At 33.8% G+C, this 18,591-nt stretch overlaps 1 protein-coding gene across 3 annotated transcripts in view; it reads right to left on the bottom strand.

The window, feature by feature from the left end:
• PAG1 (phosphoprotein membrane anchor with glycosphingolipid microdomains 1) overlaps positions 1–18,591 on the bottom strand; it is a 211,355-nt gene that overhangs the window by 154,878 nt on the left and 37,886 nt on the right. For all 3 annotated transcript variants that reach the window (XR_001120461.3, XM_012541246.3, XM_031946227.1), the window contains exon 2: positions 16,363–16,407. The gene's annotated coding sequence lies outside the window, so the exon portion shown is untranslated. The remainder of the gene's footprint in view (positions 1–16,362; positions 16,408–18,591) is intronic.

Here is an 18,591-nt window from a genome sequence, read left to right as displayed (position 1 = left end):
GAAGACTCCAAGTAAGGGAGGAAACATTATCTTTTCTGTGCATTTTGCCCTACTTTGGGATAAATTTTCCTTATATAAAGGAATTAAATTAAGTGGCTTACTTATTTTATAAATGCCATACCCTTAATACTGGATTTTAATATAAATGCAGTTTGCTACACTAACTGTCCTCGGCAATTTTCTCCCATTACTTCTAATTCTGCCTCTGGAGGAAAATAAGCCAAATTTCTCTTCCACTTGACAATTCTTTAGATACTACCACATTTCCATATATACACACAAGCTAAACAACTTCCAGATTCTTTAAATTATCCTCATATGTCATAATTTATAGCCCTTTCACCATTTTTGACACTTTGAATGCGTTCAAGTTTGTCAATATGGCACAGAGAACTGAACACAATTCTTCAGATATGGTCTTTCCAGGACCAAATTAAGTGGGACTCCCACCGCTATCATTCTGGATACCATGATTCGTCTCACAGCTCAAAGTTGATTCACAGTTGCTGAAATCCACTAAAGTCCTAACACTTTTTTTTTTTTTTTTTTTTTTTTTTTTTTTGGTAAAATACTGTCCTATTATGCCTCCTCTATATTATACTTGAGAAGTGGGGACTTATTTTTTTTTTTAATCCTGTTAGGACTTTAAGGTTTTTTACCCATGCTAATTTTTATATTATCAAATTCAGTCCATTCCATGACTCTTTTCAACAGTGAGGTGATTCGGGTCAGTTCCAAGGACTTGTGATGAAGAGAGCCATCTGCACCCAGAGGGAGCACTGTGGGGATTGAGTGTGGATCACAACATAGCATTTTCATTTTTTTGTTATTGTTGTAGTTGGCTTGCATTTTGTTTTCTTTCTCATTTTTTTCCTTTTTGATTTGATTTTTCTTGGGTAGCATAACTGTGGAAATATGTATGCACATGTTTAACATATTGGATTGCTTGTTGTCTGAGTGAAGTTGAGAGGGAGAAAAAAATTGGAACACAGTTTTGCAGGAGTGAATGTTGAAAATTATCTATACATATGTTTTGAAAATAAAAAGCTTTTAAAAAAAGTTTTAAAAAATTCAGTCCATTGTTCTAGCCTACTATCCCGATCATTTTAGATTTTATCATTCAGAGAATTAGTTATCGTTCCCAACTTTGTGCCAATCGCAAATTTGACATGTGTATCAACTATGCCTTTGTCCAAGTCATTGATAACGATCAGAAAGTAAAGAGTACAGGTAGTCACCAACTTTAATGTCAGACCATGTATGGTTTTTATATACCAAGAGACAACTAGGAGTGGTGGTAAGAAGTTATTTTGCCATATCTAATGGAGATTTTACTTCCCCATTTCTTTTCCTTCTCTTCCCTTGCTTTTATTGCCTTGATTCTTCAGATCTCTTTCATTTTTCTTCCAATTTTAATCCATTTTGGGTGGAGAAGGGAAATGCTCTTCCAACCACCACTTTTGACTAGGTAAAAGAGGCCATTCTCTGCTTCATTTCTTAACTTGCTTTAATCACTTATTAGGCATTCTCTCAGTCAAACTGAGAACAATTAAAGATCTTATCTTAAAAAAGCCAAGACCTCCCTCTGCATCTAGGGCCATCTCCAGTCCTCCTGATCTATATCTGGCCATTGGACCCAGGTGTTTGGAGGGAACATGAGGCAGGTAACTTTGCATAGCTCTTCCTCATTTAAATCCAATTCACTTGCATCTCATGGCATCACCTTCCTGATGTTAAGGTTTTCTTCAGGAACACAAACAACTACTTCTGTCACAAACATCAATGCCCTCTTCTTGTTTATTCACTAACCTTAACTTCCAAGTTCCACCCCTCTTCCACCTTATTCCTTATTTGCATCTCCTATTCTTTATTTTACACCTTCCCAACCAGGGTTCACCCAGCAGAGTCCTTGCTCCAGAACACAAGGATCATTACATGCTTGCAAGAAGTTGCCCCAAAATCCCACCTCAACCCACCCCCTACTTCTCAATCATCTTTCCAATTTTGACATTTCCAGCTTAAATATCTATTTGCCTGTGATGGAAATATTGCTACAAATGGCAGTTTGTTATTATAGTTTTACACAGACTAAACAATCACGATTTGTATTGTTTTTGTGGGAAAAATGCATTGTTTTAGATTCAGAAACAAATCTTTAGATTATAACCCAAGATGGAAACTACATATATGATTATTAATTATGACAGGTAAAAGTGGCTAATGTACATCTTTGGGCCAGTTTGGGGAGAACTTCAGGGCATGAGTGTCCCCTAATGTAGAACAATGGTTGGTATATTATTTTTTCATAAATTTATACACTGAGGCAAGGAAGCTCTAATTTCATGTCCATTAAAAAAAAAATCAGTGTACACAACTGCAAGTATCTTCAAATCCTGTATTAAAGATGTCACATTTATAAAATAAGTATTTTAAATTTGTTTTGAGTCATTCAATTTAATTTAAATCAAATTATTTTTCACTAACTCTTGTGAAAGTCAACAAGAAAACTACTTATTTTCCTCCTTCAGGAGAAAAAACCCCCAACAGTGACCAAGACACTCTTTGATATTCCCTTACTTCTCCCCATACCATTATAAATCAAAGCTGTTTTTCTTTCTATTTCCCACAGAAAGAAAACTGAACCTGTAAGCTGACCATTTGAGTCACATGTATGTTTTAACAGAAAACGTGCTTTCAAAGAGCTGTCTAAAAAGCTTCCTCCTTTCTTGATACTTATGTATGAAGTCTCACATCCACAAATGTCTGTGGCTACCCTTTTTTAGGCCTCAAATCAAAATGCTCCAAATGCCATTGCAGGCACCTTTTTCAAAATGAGAGAACATCCTTATGTTATAATACAGATATCTAGGCAGTTTGGTGGCTTCTTAAATTTTTTCACCCAAGAAATTTTTAGACAACCTTGGATATTGTTGTTGCTGATTGTCCTTTGTTCTTAAAAAGGACCATGACATCAGGGAGGTGATGTCATGGCATGAAAGTGAATTGGATTTGGGCTGTACAAAGTCACCTGCCTCACTTTCACCTCCAGAACCATCTGGGTCCAGTGGTAGATATAGATCAGACCTGGAGATTGCCCTGGATGTAATGGGAGACCCTGGCCTTTTTAAGCTTAAATCTTCAATAAGTGAAAGAAGCCATTCTTTACCTCAATTGCTACCCAATTTTAATGAATAAACAGGCAATCAAAGCATGCTCCAAAGGCTAGTGCTATCACATCTAACTTTTTTAAGCTATTATGTTTGAAAGCTGTCAATCTGACCCAGGCAAAACCCATTATATGATTAAGACTAGGTAGCCATTGGAGCAAAGAATGGCCTCTTTCACCTAATCAAAACAATAAAAAAAAAAATCATCTAAATAAATTATTTGTTATCTATTTATTTATTTGCCCCAGGTATATAGGTATATAGTACATTTACTGATAATAAATCATAATTTTGCAACCTCCACATTGAGTTATAAGATCCTATATGGGGTTGCAATCCAAAGTTTAAGAAGCTTTAGTTTACAATTCAGTGTACCCTGACAAAGTTAGGAAGATCCAAGTTAAAATAATAGCTGTACCATTCCAGAAAAATCACTTAATATCTCTCCTTCTTCAGTTTCCTCATCTGTAAAACAAGGGTAATAGTGGTGCCTAGCCCAGAGTGATTTTAAGGATCATATGAAAAAATGGGCAGTGCTTTGTAACCTTAAGCAGTGGTCCTCAAAGTCTAATCCAAAGAATTGTTGGGGTCTCTGAAACCCTTCCAGAGGGTCTACAAATTCAAAATCATTTTTTATTTCTAATTTAGTAAAAAGCTATAAATATAACCTATGTGAACAAAAACTCTTTGAATAGATCCTCGATAGTTTTTTAATAACATGAAGATACTGAGAACCACTGCAAGTATTATGTAAGTGCTGGCTATTGTAGCAAGTAAAATTGATGAGAGAGAAAGGTATGTAACTCCCTGGCAGAGGGGTTAGCAGAATGTGCACCTTTGTCTTTTTAGCCTTCTTCCACTTCCTACCTTCCTCTTTTCCATGTGCCTTCCCTATGCCTGAGGTCAGAGCCTTACTACCTGCTCCTCATGTAGGCCTTTAGTAGGCCATCCCTATTCTGGGGTCCAGAATGTCTGGTGGTATTCTGGTATCCAGTTCTACAGAACTTGGTAGTCTCATTTAAATTTAAAAAAGGAACAATTCACCCCTACTTCTCCCCCCAAAATGAAGTCATGGACAAAAGAACTTTTGTTTTTAGATAAAGTATCTTCCTGAAGGCATCCAGATTTTCCCCATAGTATCAGAGCTCACATCAGTAAGGTAAATCATACGTTGGATTTTTGTCTCTATTTTCTAAATAAAGAAACTGAGATTTGCCTAGGTTTAAACAGCTTGAAAAAAAACACCACCATTAAGCAAATAAAGATGATGATGATAACTGACAATTATTTGGCATTTATAAGTTTACAAAGCACTTTACAAATAAGATTTCATTTTATCTTAAAAACAGTCTTGGGAGATAAGTGCTACTATTCTCTAACCTACGAGTCAGTAAAATGAGGCACACAAATATTAAGTTACTTGCCTTAGGGTCATGCGATCAGGACAAATTTGATCTCAGAGCTTTTTAACTTCAGGTCCAAATGTACTACCTAGCTATGAAAATAATAATAATTTTTAAAAAGCGCTTAAAGTTCAAAAACAACTAATGAAAATTTCCCATTCATATTTAGCTAATAAAAATTTATGTTGCACTTAAAAGTTTTTAAAGCACTTTAACCTATTTTAAGTACTTCATTTGATTCTCACAACATTCTGTGAGGTAGGTAATTATTAATATCCTTGCTTTGCAGATGAGGTCATTGAGTCTTGCAGATGTCAAATAACTTGAATAATATACAAGGTTATCATAAGAACTAAATGAGATGAGGCATTAAAATGATGTATTATAAAATGTATTTTATTTATTTTACTACTGCTAGGAAAATTAACTTTCAAACACCAACCACAGTTTTGTTCCAATCACAGAGTGCATTCAAATAGAGCAGAACTAATCATCGTTCAGCTAAGGTCATGCCATTATGACAAATACTATTCTATCTCTTTCTAAATTTTCATGCTGTAATGGCATTGAACATCCTACAGTCTGACTCTGAAACCATGTTTTCAGGCTACTTAGCCAAACCCCAAGATAAAAAAATCACAAGCAAGTCACTATCCTTTCTTTTTACACATGGTACCAAGGCTAAGAATGAAAAGAAAACTGCATTTTGCTTTTCCTTGCCTTGGATACTGCCAAGATATCAGCAAAAATTCTTTACTAAATGAATTTCAAATCCTTGAGAATAAACTTATAAACAGTTTTGTGACATTTATTACACAAGGAAATTACCACCTTGTAAGTAATCAGATTTACTTATCTGCCAAAAATAACTATCTAATAATGTTAGTTAGCTTCTTGGTTTCAGAGATTTTCATATAGGAACAAAGACCAGGGCTTTATGATGTTCTTTATGTGGCTTGTTTTACTACCACTTTCTGGGGCTTAGAGTTCAGATTGAAGGTTATAGCTTTTTCACCTGTCATCCTGAAGGCATCTGTTTCCTTTCAAGGTAAGGTTTTAGATTTTAAAAGAAGAACAAGGTACCTCTGATAGGATCTTTTTAAAGAATTGTCATTTATCTCGTGTGTGTGTGTGTGTGTGTGTGTGTACATGCACACACGTAAAAGTGTTATCTACTAAATTAACACTTTATGAAGAGTCAAATTTCAAAAACTATCAGGTATACATGGTACCATTATTACATAATTCACTTTCAGTTAGTTCTTCAAAGAAATGAAAATTGGGGTCTCGTCCTAAGCTAGGAATAATTGAAATAAACCAAAGTAAATTAACTTATATCCCAAATCATTTGGTAAAGTCAAAGGCTCTCAATAAAAATTCTTTGATAAAGCTGAAAAGGAACTGTCAGATTGAAGTTTATAGCCTTTTCACCTGTCATCCTGAAGGCATCTGTTTCCTTTCAAAGTAAGGTTTTAGATTTTAAAAGAAGAACAAAGTACCTCTGATAGGATCTTTTTAAAGAATTGTCCTTTATCTTGTGTGTGTGTGTGTGTGTGTGTGTACATGCACACATGTAAATAAGTGTTATCCACTAAATTAACGTTTTAAGAAGAGTCAAATTTCAAAAACTATCAGGTATACATGGTACCATTATTACATAATTCACTTTCAGTTAGTTCTTCAAAGAAATGAAAATTGGGGTCTCAGAGTCCTAAGGTAGGAATAATTGAAATAAATCAAAGTAAATTAAATTATATTTGGTAAAGTCAAAGGCTTTCAATAAAAATTCTTTGATAAAACTGAAAAGGGACTGTGGTGTCATAATCTATCAACTGTGGTGTCAAATGAGAGTAAAAAGAAAAAGGAAATTCCAACTGAACCTTCCAGTGGATAGTAGAAACCAATAACTATGTAAATTGGAATAATCTTGTAAAGCATAAGACACATTTTAACCCATAAGGAACATTAATTTGTCAGGAGCTTCCTAAGCAAAAAAAAAAAAGCTAACATTTGCCACCAATCTGAAATTGCAAACTAGAATAAAAAATTCTCATAGCAGAAAGGGACCTAAGTAATCAGCTGGTCCATCTCCCAAACTGATAATTAGGCAGGCAGATGACGTAGTAGATAGAATGATGGACTTTGAATCAGGAAAGCCTATATTAAAATTCTGCCTTAGACACTTCCTAATTATACAACTCTTGTCATTTAATCTCTTTCAGTCTCTGTTTCTTTATCTATAAAATAGGGCTGATAATGGTAGCAAGTGAGATAATGTGTGTAAGGAGCTTTGCAAACTTTAAAGTATTTTTTTTTTTATAAATGCTAGCTATCATCTATTAATGTTATTGTTATTTCCTTTCTACAACATGTACACATTCATCCAATTTCTCATTCTTCCAATAGGAAGTGATGCATTAACTCTAAATTCATGATCACATGCATTTCACTATTCACCAAAGAGAGGGCTCAAATGTACAGCTTTTTAATAAACTTTCAAATAAGAAGCAAGCTCAATACTCCAGATTTAATTTGCTTTATATACACACATTCTTGTTCTCTGAAATGCAGAAAACACACCATTCTGGAAATTTAGCAGAATTCATTTTAATCAAACAGCTTGAATCACAGTCAAGTCAGCAGAAAAAAATTCCTGGAAAGAAAACAATCAGCGCAGTGACAAGCAAACATGGAAAATGAAATATCTACTCAGAAAGCTATTACAAAAATGAAGAAGATATATTGTATTATGGGACCAACTAAACCCATTACTAGAATAACGAGAGAGTCCATTTTGTATCCCTAAACATAAATCAGAAATGATCTCTTAACTTATTGAAAAACCATTCTAAATCCTGGTGTAAAAACAGAAAACTCAGTGGTAGTTCTTGACACAAGGGAATCAGCAAACAAAAGCAGACCGCATGATATTACATGAGGACATCAATATTTTCCCTTTATTTGGAAAAAAAAAAAAAAAAAGAACCATTGATCAAATAGTCCTATTTCTGCCTTATGGCACTGGCCCATCTCTAAGCTGCCTCAAAAGGTAGTCTCCACAGAGTCTAGACTTTGGTTTTGTTGGCCAGCAGTAAGACTTCTGTATGATTTGTATCATATAATATTTTGTACTCTTTGTGTCAATATTATATTGTAGTAATAAGGTAGAGTTACTAACATTAGGGTAAGCTTATGTATACTGGCAATATTTGAAATCTCCGAATCTTGGGGGAAAAAAAATCCTCACCAAAATTAGTTTTGGACTGGGTCGATTTAGTTTACTGTTTCAGGACCTATTAAATACACTGCATTTATTAGAGAAAACAAACCAGTCACTACTGCATTTTAATGCCACAAATTCTAATAATTTATCTAGCCCAAAAAATATGGTAAGCTTTCTACTTAACTCATAGGCAGGGAAGGAAAAGGTCATCTAGGGCACCTTTCTGTTTTACGCACACAGTGCGTAAACCACAGAACCACAGAAGAAACAATCTGAAAAGTTAAGAATTAGCTAATATGAGGAAATTCCTAATATATTACCAGATCACTCTTTCTATAAAATTTAGGTCTTCTGGTTTATGATTTGTAATAGATGGTTACTACCCATTGCAAATATTGGAAACTATTAATACTCTGAACTTCAGATTTCTTTGTTCTTCAGTTTTTGTTTTTTATTGTTTTTTTATCTTTTTTTCTTCTTGTATTTATTTAAAAACAGAATAAGAAAAAAAAAGAAAAACAGAAAAGAAATATAAAACAAAAGAGAACAGTGTCATGTGTCTACCATGTATATATGTATATATAATATATATAGTATATGTTAGTAGAAGAAATTATATTCATGAGTCCATCTTTACTTCCTTGTAAATTGTTCTTTTGTTGTCTGCTGTACATTTTTAATACTTTATTCGTTTTTCTCCCTTCATCACCCTCACCTCCCCCAAGCAGGCTATAGTTAAGAAAGGATATATTTATGTATAAATATGTAGATACACACACACACACACACACATATCTCTCCCTATCCATGGTCTTCTTCCCTTATCTTTTGCTTCCTTGTCTGCCTAGCACTCCCCCACTCACTTCCTTAAAAATTTTGGAGGGTACTATACCCTTCATTGTACTGTTGCCTAATTAACCAATTCCCAATGTGAGTAGATTTTCAGAACTACTATCCCTTCCCACCCTTTAATGTCTTGGAGTCTATTCTTCCTCTGTATCTCATTTGTATAACATAATTACTATTTTTACCATAACTCTGCCCCAATCTTTCTTTTGAGCTACCCTATTGCTAATGTTAATCGTAAACATGATGTATATTTCCCACGTGAAAAACAATCTGTCTGTCCATTAAATTCCTTGAAATTTATCTATCTGAAATTATTGGCTCTATTATGTTAATTTTTCTACCGAGTTTGAGCTTGGTTGACAAAAAGTCCTCAAAATCAGCAAGTTCTTTTGATGTCCATTTTTCTCATTCAGTATTATGGATAATTTTGCTGGCTATAATATTTTGGGCAACAGGTAGATTGTTATTGGTCCCAAGATGTTGGTTGATATGATACCAGAACCTGACCCCTTTTATTGTAGCTGCTAAAGTCCTATGGAATTCTAATTGTATCTCCAGCATGTTTGAATTTTTTTCTTGTTTCTTGCAAAATTTTCTCTTTGATCTGGGGGTTTGACAATAATAGTTCTATGTGTTTTCCACAAAGGATCTTGTTGAAAGTAATGACTGGTGGATTTTTTCTATTTCTACTTTCCCCTCATGTTCTATCACGCCAGGACAATTCTCTTGGACTGTTTCCTGCATTATTGTATTTTTTTGGTCATAAAACTTTTCAGATAGTTCAATTATTTTTATATTTTCTTTTCTTGATTATTCTCCAGATCTGTTGTTTTTCATATTTCACAGTCTTTTATAATCTTTTTTGTCATTTCTTGATCTCTTATAGCTTCACTGCCTTCTCCTTAACCAATTCTAATTTTCAAGGACTTATTTCATTTTTGAGACTTTGTATCTCCTATTCTAGTTGGTTAACTTTTTCATAAACTTTTTCTTGGATGCTTTTTATTTTTTTAGTTTTTCCTCAATGTCTCTCATTTGATTTTTAAATTATTTTCTGAGTTCTTCTACAAATCCTCTCTGGCCAGGAAGCCATTTAACATTACTCTTTGGAGAAGAAGCTTTTTTTACTTCAATGTCCTCTGAAGATGAACCCCAGACTTCCTGGTTCTCATAGTAAATTTCTATGATTGGGTTCTTTCTTCTTTGCTGTTTTTTTTTTTTTTCCTTATATAAGAGGTATCAGTATAAGCACCTCTAATCATGGATTGGGAGGATGGTACCTCTAACTTCATTTCAGCTCTGCTCTCTGATCTGGAACCCCAAATCTTCCCTCTCCTGCAAATACCCACAGCCAGCAGCATCCTTGACCCCCTGCCACCCCCACCCTCCGTTCACTCACCAGGTGTGCTGGTTCCTTCTCACCCAAGGCCCTGTCTCTGCAGCACAGCTGAACCTGGCCTTCCTTATCAGCTGAGGTTCCCTCAGGGTTCCCTGACTCAGACCCCAGACTCCTCACACAGTAAGAAGATGAAAGTCTCTCTGTGATTCCTGCTGAAGCTCCAGCCACATCCAGCTCACCTCTAGGGTGTCCACTTGATGTTTCTATGGAACTAGCTTGGGATTGTTTGCATTTCACATGGGTTAATTAATCCCTGGCTTGGGAACTTTCTTCTCATCATCTTGGATTCTCAGATCCTTCTGAGAGAACCTCTATTTTGTTCCAAGTCTTCTTGATTTTTCACCAATTTTTCACCCCGAGACACAAATTTCTTGTTTATGAGGGAAATCTGGAGAGCTTGAAATTTATCAGCTTACTCTGCCATCTTCCCAATACATATCCTCCCTACCGTTTCTTCAAAACACCTAGAAATGAGAAAGTAGGACCAGATGGATTCTAAGAATCTAAGATTCTAATTTCACTGACAAAAAACTTTATAAAGTAGCAAAATTGCCAAGGTATGAAAATATGCCTCTTAAATTGTACTCATTTAAATCCTATCTTTGAAAGAGTCTTTAACACTGTCAAAAGGGATTGTGTAATTCCATAATTTCTTATGAAGAAAATCCATCTCATTCTATAGCCATGCTTTAATCTTCTTTCTATTTACACAAAATTCCTATATTGTTTCCTCAATTCAACTCATTTTTTTTTTAATGAGTATCCTAATGGCTAGCAAACTTCATTTTATGGAATAGAAAACTGAATCCAAACTGTAATTAAAACCTGGGATGAAGAATTTAGATTTCTCAAACTTCAACTTTTATATCAGCCTCCAAAATTATGGATTTTGTTTGTGTGGAAACTCAGTCTAAGTCTATCAAGCGATCAAACAAAGCCAGAACTGTTTTCCATTTTACTGAGCTTAACCTGTGAGCTTAACCCGTAATAATACTGTGAGAACTCATCCTTCCAATGAACTCATCCAAAAATCTTCTGCTTAAGTGATTCTTATCTACCAACTCTTTCTGCAAATCATCCATTAAAAAAATATTTATTCTGGAGAACTTCTGCTTGATTCCCATGAGTGCTAATTCAGGCTGTTAGTTTATTCTCACATGAATCAGCCCATCTATTTACTTTTCAGATTACACATGACCTCAATGTCACCACCTTGACCTGAATTCAATGGAGTAATTCACTGGTAGCTTTAAGTACAGAAATAATGACTAATATTTGGTGAGTGTGATCATCCTTTTAGAAAATCAGGGCAAATCAAAACCTTCTGTTTTGCTATGATTGACAATTCTACAAATTTTGTATTCCAAAGAGATCATAAAAAACAGAAAAGGACCCCTATGTACAAAAATGTTTATAGCTGTTCTTTTTACAGTGGCAAAGAACTGGAAATTGAGTGGATGCCCATCAGAGAATGGCTGAACAAGCTATGATATGTGATTGTGATGGAATATTATTGTTCAATAATAAGTATGATAAGCAGGATGAGTTCAGAAAAACCTGGAAGAACTTACATAAACCAATGAAAAGTGAAGTGAGCAGAACTAGGAGAATGCTGTACACAATAACAACATTAGTACAATGCAGAATTATGAATGACTTAGCTATTCTTAGCAATAAAATTATCTAAGACAATTCCAAAGGACTATAATGAAAGATGCTATCAGTCTCCAGAGAAAGAATTTATAATCTGAATGCTGACCAAAGTATACCTTTTCTTTCTCTCTTGTACAAAATGATTAATATGGAAATATTTTATATGATTGTACATGTATAATATATCTCATTGCTTACTGTCTCAGGAAAGGGAGAAAAGGGATAGAGGGATATGGAACTCAAAACTTTATGTCAAAAACTGTTTTAACATGTATTTAGGAAAAAATAAAATATTATTTAAAATAATTAGAAATTAGAAATAAAGAAATTAGAAAGAGGGAAGGCAAGGCAGAAGACCATAATGAAATTTATTTTAGATGTGTTAATTTAAAGATGACTGGGACATCTAATTCAAGATGTATAAGAGGAAGTTGTTGATTTAAGACTGGAGCTCAGGAGAAAAGTTAGGACTAAATAGACCTGCAAACAGATAATTGAACCAAAGAAAGCTCATGAATCTAAGAAAGCTCATCAAGGGAGTCAGAATAGAGAAAAAGTCAAGTCTAGAACAGAGCCTCAGGGATAACCAAAGGAAACTAAACAGGACAGATGGGTATGAGGAGAATTAGAAAATAGCAATGTCATGAAAACATTAAAATGGAAAGAGTATGCAGGAGAGAAGAGCAATTCATTATGTCAAAGATTGCAGTGAAGTCAAAAAGTTATGAGTCAATAAAAGAAATGAGAGAGGCAGAAATGGTGCAGTAGATAAGAGTGACAGCCTTGGAGTTTGGAAGAACTGAGTTCAAATCCTGCCTTAAATATTGACTAGCTGTGTGACCCTGGGACAGTCATTTAATCAGTTTCCTCTTCTGTAAAATGAGTTGGAAAAGGAAATGGCAAACTACTTCAATATCTTTACCAAGAGAATCTCAAGAGCAGAAGGAATAAATATCATTCCTTGATGCCTTAAGGTCACAAATGTGTTATATTCTATAGTGAAGGAAAGTTGCTGGTTTCTGCTCCATGACTGAAATCAGGATTCTGTTCCGAATAATAACAAATATTTTAGCAACATGTGTACTGCTTTGAAGTATGTACTTCTTGGTAGAATTCATCTTATGGATTATCTCCTCAAACTCCAAATTCCAAGGATATGCTGGTAAATATTTAACTACTAGGTCTCTGTGTGAAAAAAATTATATATGACACAATTTTAAGTTTAATCTACATTCTTAAGGTTTCCTCCCTAACTTTCTTAATTCTAGACAATTAACAAAATAAAACAAACTTTGATTTATAGCCTTTGCCAATTTCTGAGATGTAAATATTTATAATGAAAATTTAATAATCTACTCTTGCAAGTTACTATGACCTAGCTAGAAACAATATCCTGGCATATTCACATATGATAGCCTCAGATTCTGATGTGATTCCTTCATTTACTTTGAAAATTCATCATAACAAACAGTACAAAAATAGTCTTTTTCTGAAACAATTCACAAAAATTATTCAAAAAGTAAGTGGTGGTGAGATCATGCTGATAGTGGTGATAAAATGCTGATAGTCTGGAGGTAGAAGGATTTATATTTGTATTTGACCTCAGATTCCTACCAGCTGTGTAACTTGACCAAGTCACTTAAATATGTCTCAATTTCCTCACTAATAAAATGGGAATAATACTAGCATCTACTTCCCAAGGTTGTTGTGAAGGCAAAACGAGATGAGATATGTAAAGTACTTTGTGATGATGAAAATGACAATGTATAGTTTTATATGAAGTTCTCCTTTTGATGAGCCGCCTACAACAGCAGTTCCTTAGGAGCCAATATGACAGGTGGGTCAATTTTCCTTATGGGAACCAAGATAACCACCTACAATGATAAATGTTGGAAGGGATGTGGGAAAATGGGGTCACTAATACCTTGTTGGTGGAATTGTAAACGAATCCAACCATTCTGAAGAGTGATTTGGAACTGTGCCCAAAAGACTATAAAACTGTGCCTATTCTTTGATCCAGCAGTGCCTCTACTGGATACGATCTGTATCGCAAAGAGATTATTAAAAAGAGAAAAGGATCCACATGTGTGAAAATGTTTGTAGCAGCTCTTTTTATAGTGGCAAAGAACTGGAAACTGAGTGGAGAGACTTGCATGAACTGATTTGAGTGAAGTGAGTGAGACCGGAAGGTTTTACAGCAGCAACAAGAATATGCTATGATCAATTCTGATGGATGTGAGTCTTTTCAACAATGAGATGATTCAGGCCAGTTCCCATAGATTTGTGTTGGAGAGAGCCATCTGCATTCAAAGAGAGGGCTATGAGGACTGAATGTAGATCACAACATAGTATTTTCATTTTTTTTGTGTTTGCATTTTGTTTTCTTTCTTATTTTTTCCTTTTTGATCTCATTTTTCTTGTACAGCATGATAATTGTGGAAATACGTATGATCAAATTGCATATGTTTAAAGGTTTTGAAAAAGTGAATATTGAAAACTATCTTTTCATATATTTTGAAAATAAAAAGCTATTATAAAAATATATATGCATAGTTGATCATCACATAATCTTGTTGTGTATAATGCTCTCTTGGTTCTATTCAATTAACTTAGCATCAGTTCATGTAAATTTAGGCCTTTCTGAAATCATCCTGCTGATCATTTCTTATAAAAAAATAATATTTCATAACATTCATATACTATAACTTATTCAGTCATTCCCCAACTGATGGGGATCCCCTCAGTCAGAAACTCTATTTCAAGGAAAGTTCCCAGATTAGGAATGAATTCATTTCTCCCCAGATTGTTCCCTTCCCCTTGTCAGCTTCCTTTCATATAGAGTCTTCTCCCATTAGAATGTATGTGCCTTGAGCACAGAACAATGTTTTTATTTTAATTCCAAGAGATTATATAGTAATATATAGTAGGATATAGTATAGTATACTAGTATGGTAAGGATATAGTATACCAGGGATATAGTAAGCACTTACATGTTTAACTGATTGACTCCAAATCCAGTTCTTTTCCCCCTCTGATTTTCAAGCATGTAAATTAAATCCACAGTAAATTTAGTGACAATGGCTATGACTTCTAATTGGATTTTTCAAGTGGAATAATTAGGAAGGGTTGAGGAAAATGGTTGAGACTAGATCTTGGAAGAGAGACCGAGTCAAACCGTCTGCCTTAAAGCAATAAAAAATTGCATAAATAAAAGTAGTCTGGCATTCAAATTAAGAGAATACAAGACTAATTCATTTTATCCATTCTTAGTCTTTTTTGGGTCATGGACTCCTTTGGCAGTTTGGCAAAACTTATTGACACCTCAGAATGTTTTAAAAAATATAAAATACAACATATTAGATTATAAAGGAAACCAACAAAACTGAAACACAATTATTTTTTTAAAAATGTTAAAGTTTTTCAACCTTAGATTAAGAATCTCTCATCTAAATGCTATTCTAATGTGGCCCTGGATAATGCTATATAGAAGAGCAAACAATTTGAGACATAATTTGATTTTAAACTCAGAACTTTATTTAATCATGCAATTTTTTTTCTCTCTGCTGCTTATCGGATCAACTATATATCAATTATATATTATAATGCTACATAATGGATATTTATCTTTACAGTCCTGAATGACTTAGTGCACATTTGCATATTAGACATACCACATATCTTTTCATTCATTTTCTAAAACAAGATTGATAGTTTAAGAGAATAGATTAGCTTTTAAATGCCTTCAATAAATGTTTTCAATTTAGCATATGACTGAATATCACTTGTTTATTAATATTCAAAACAAGTATTGACAAAATTCACATTTCATTGATATTAAGGATATATCAATTCATTGCTTTATTTGAAAAATAATTATCTTAAATTTATATACTGAAAAGTTCAAAGAGATGGATATCCACTTGGGAATCTATCTCCATTTCACTAGGGAATGCAAAGTAATTACAAAAGGGATGTTTAAAATTACATAAAACCTCTTTAAAATTTGATGTTTAATAAATAAGTCATATCTGAGAGTAATTTGTATTTTAGTTTTCTTTATTGAAATGTTTCCATGACTTATTTTCCTTAGAGACTTAAAAGGAAAAGCTCTCTTAAAAATAAGAACATAAGTAAAGACTTCCACAAAAATGAGTCATAAGCTGGAAATGTAGGTTAGGGAGTCATCTGCTTAAAACTTCTAACCAGGTAAGACTGGGAAATAGCACCAATCAATTAACAAACATTTATTAAACTCCTACTATGAGTCAGGCATTGTGAAAAATCATGTAAGAAAGTAGAGAGAAAAGACAAAAAGTCTGAAGGAAAAGGCTTGAGGTAGGAGGAAGAGAAGCTGATGAAGGAGGTAGAAAAGAACCAACAAAATGGTCATGGGTACAGAAAAATATAATCAATAGCTTAAAAAAGAATATTTTGAAAATTTCCAATTTCACAAATACCAAATAAACATTTCCATATAGATACATAGAACAGAAGAGGCCATACATTAAATTCTTATTATATACAGCTTACTTTTCAAATATATAACTTTAAAATATAATAACTACATATTGTTACAAATAATAAATTTAACATCTTTTAAAAATGAGTCATAAAGACAAATTTTATGTACATTTAATTTTAACTTAAAAGAGACAAAGAAAATTGTACCTCAGTTGTTGTATGCCATTCTCAAGAGCTGCATCTCAAGATCATCTGCAAGTAAAAAAATAAATCATGCTAGTATTCTTTTTTTTTAAGCTGAGATTGGGCAAGGGGAGGTAAATCACAATGAGAAAAACAGTGAATATAAGGCTGACAATTTAAGGCAAATCATACCATTCTATTACACTAGATGCAATCTGGAAAGGAAATATCCATGATCCAAGTCATAAATAATTCACCAAAAGCACACTGTGAAATAGCTAGAAGATTTTTTCTTCAAAGGCCTATTCTCAATTCAAAGTTAAAGGTAAACTAAGAACGTGATAAAGCCAAGAACCATCCTTGATTATCAAAAACAGAAGTTGTACCACATGCTCTAAGGCAATTATCCCAACCTTCCATTTGTACCGGCAGGTTAGATCCCCAGAGGCTGGCTACAAAGTCCCTTCAGCACCTTAAAGTTAACCTTAAGGGGCTGATGTCTTTTTTAGTATTACACAGCCCATGAGTCCCCAGTGCTAGGCTTACCATCACAATTATAAATTGATGTCAATTAGTAATTCAGAGTTAGTTAGCTATTGGGGTAAGATATTGATTATAGTAAAATAGTTGATTTAGTTCATACCAACATTTCCCAAAAAGCTTTTGGCATATTTTCCTACTGGCACTAGAAGATCTAGGGCAAAGTGAACTCAATTATAGAATACATGTAGGAGTTCCAGTTCCTGAAGTTGGTTTTTTGTTTTTTTTTAAATAGCATGAAGTAATTGTCTATGTGGAACCCTTCCCTCACCCATAAAGAAATCATATGATATAAATGAAACTTTTAAAATGTCTACATCTTATAAAATGGGCTTAAAAAACTAGTTAAGAAGATAAATGTCTATTCACAAGAAAAAAATACATGTTTGTGTGTATGTATATATAAGTATGTCTTTATATATGATCAAAGAATTCTAGTTTCCTTCAGAGAAGTTTAGATAGGAAAAGGAACAAAAGAGGAAGGCTTGAACTAAAATTAGAAGAATTTAAAAAAACTGAGAAGATGATTTGAAAGACTTTGGAATTTTAAAGAAAGATTTGAGATTGGATTTGGGGTTATAGAAATCTGAATGGATTTGAAGGGGAGAAAGAAAATGCAAACAGAGGAACATGAAGAGTGGGGAAGATAATATCCAGAAGGACACTGAGAAGGAGCAAAAGAAGAGATGGAACAGGCAAAACAAATAAGACAAAGTAACAAATGCTGAGATAAGGTAAGATGAGCGTAGCAAAAGGGACAAAAAAAGGAGTGTGGTTGTATGGATGCTAATGAGGCACTAAGGAGGTGAGGAGAGACTCTATAACCAAGAATTAATTTCCAGCACATGTGGACAACCTGAGTAATTTGGTGATGACTTACAAAGAATGTGTGACATTTAAATTTTTGCCATAAAGAAAAATGGTTTCTCAATGTGCACTGATTTTCCCTCCTTAAAAAGAAGCCCCCAAATCTACAGGTTATCAAGAAAATCAGAGATATCAAGGGAATGTTTCATGCCAAAATGGGCGCGATAAAAGACAAAAAACAGAGTAGAACAAACCAAGAGAGATCTGAGCATCACTGATAACCACAAGGGGGTGGTTATTGATCTAGCACCAGACATCCTACAAAATAAAGTCAAGGGGGCCTTAAAAAGCATAGCTAACAAAAAGACTAATGTAGGTAACAGAATTCCACTTAAGCTATTTAAGGCTCTAAAGAATGATGCTATATTCAATGTCAGCAAATTTGGAAAACTCAACAGTATCCACTGGCTTAAAAAAGGTGAGTTTATGTCCCAATTCTAAAGAAGAGCCATGCTAAGAAGTTTCAGATTATCAAACAATTTCTCTTGTTTCATACACCAGCAAAATTATGCTTAAAATTCTACAAGCTAGGTTTATGAACCAAAAATTACCACACTTGCATGCTGGTTAGAGACCAAATTTCCAATATTCACGGGATTATGGAAAAAGCAAGGAATTCCAAAAAAAAAAGCCCAATTGTGCTTCACTGACTACACTAAAGACTGTGTGGATCACAACAAAATACATCCTTAAAAGGATGGGATACTGTTTGACTTAATTTTTCTTGTGCAGCAAGATGATTATATAAATATGTATGTACATATTTCTATGTATATTTGGGTTACTTGCCATCTAGGGGAGGGGGTGGGGGAAAGGTGGAAATTGGAACACAAGGTTTTGCAAGGG

This window comes from Sarcophilus harrisii, chromosome 1, assembly GCF_902635505.1.
Source record: "Sarcophilus harrisii chromosome 1, mSarHar1.11, whole genome shotgun sequence".
NCBI classification, from domain to species: domain Eukaryota; kingdom Metazoa; phylum Chordata; class Mammalia; order Dasyuromorphia; family Dasyuridae; genus Sarcophilus; species Sarcophilus harrisii.
Note: the sequence above shows the minus strand (reverse complement) of the source record. Positions and strands in the feature narration are given on the sequence as shown.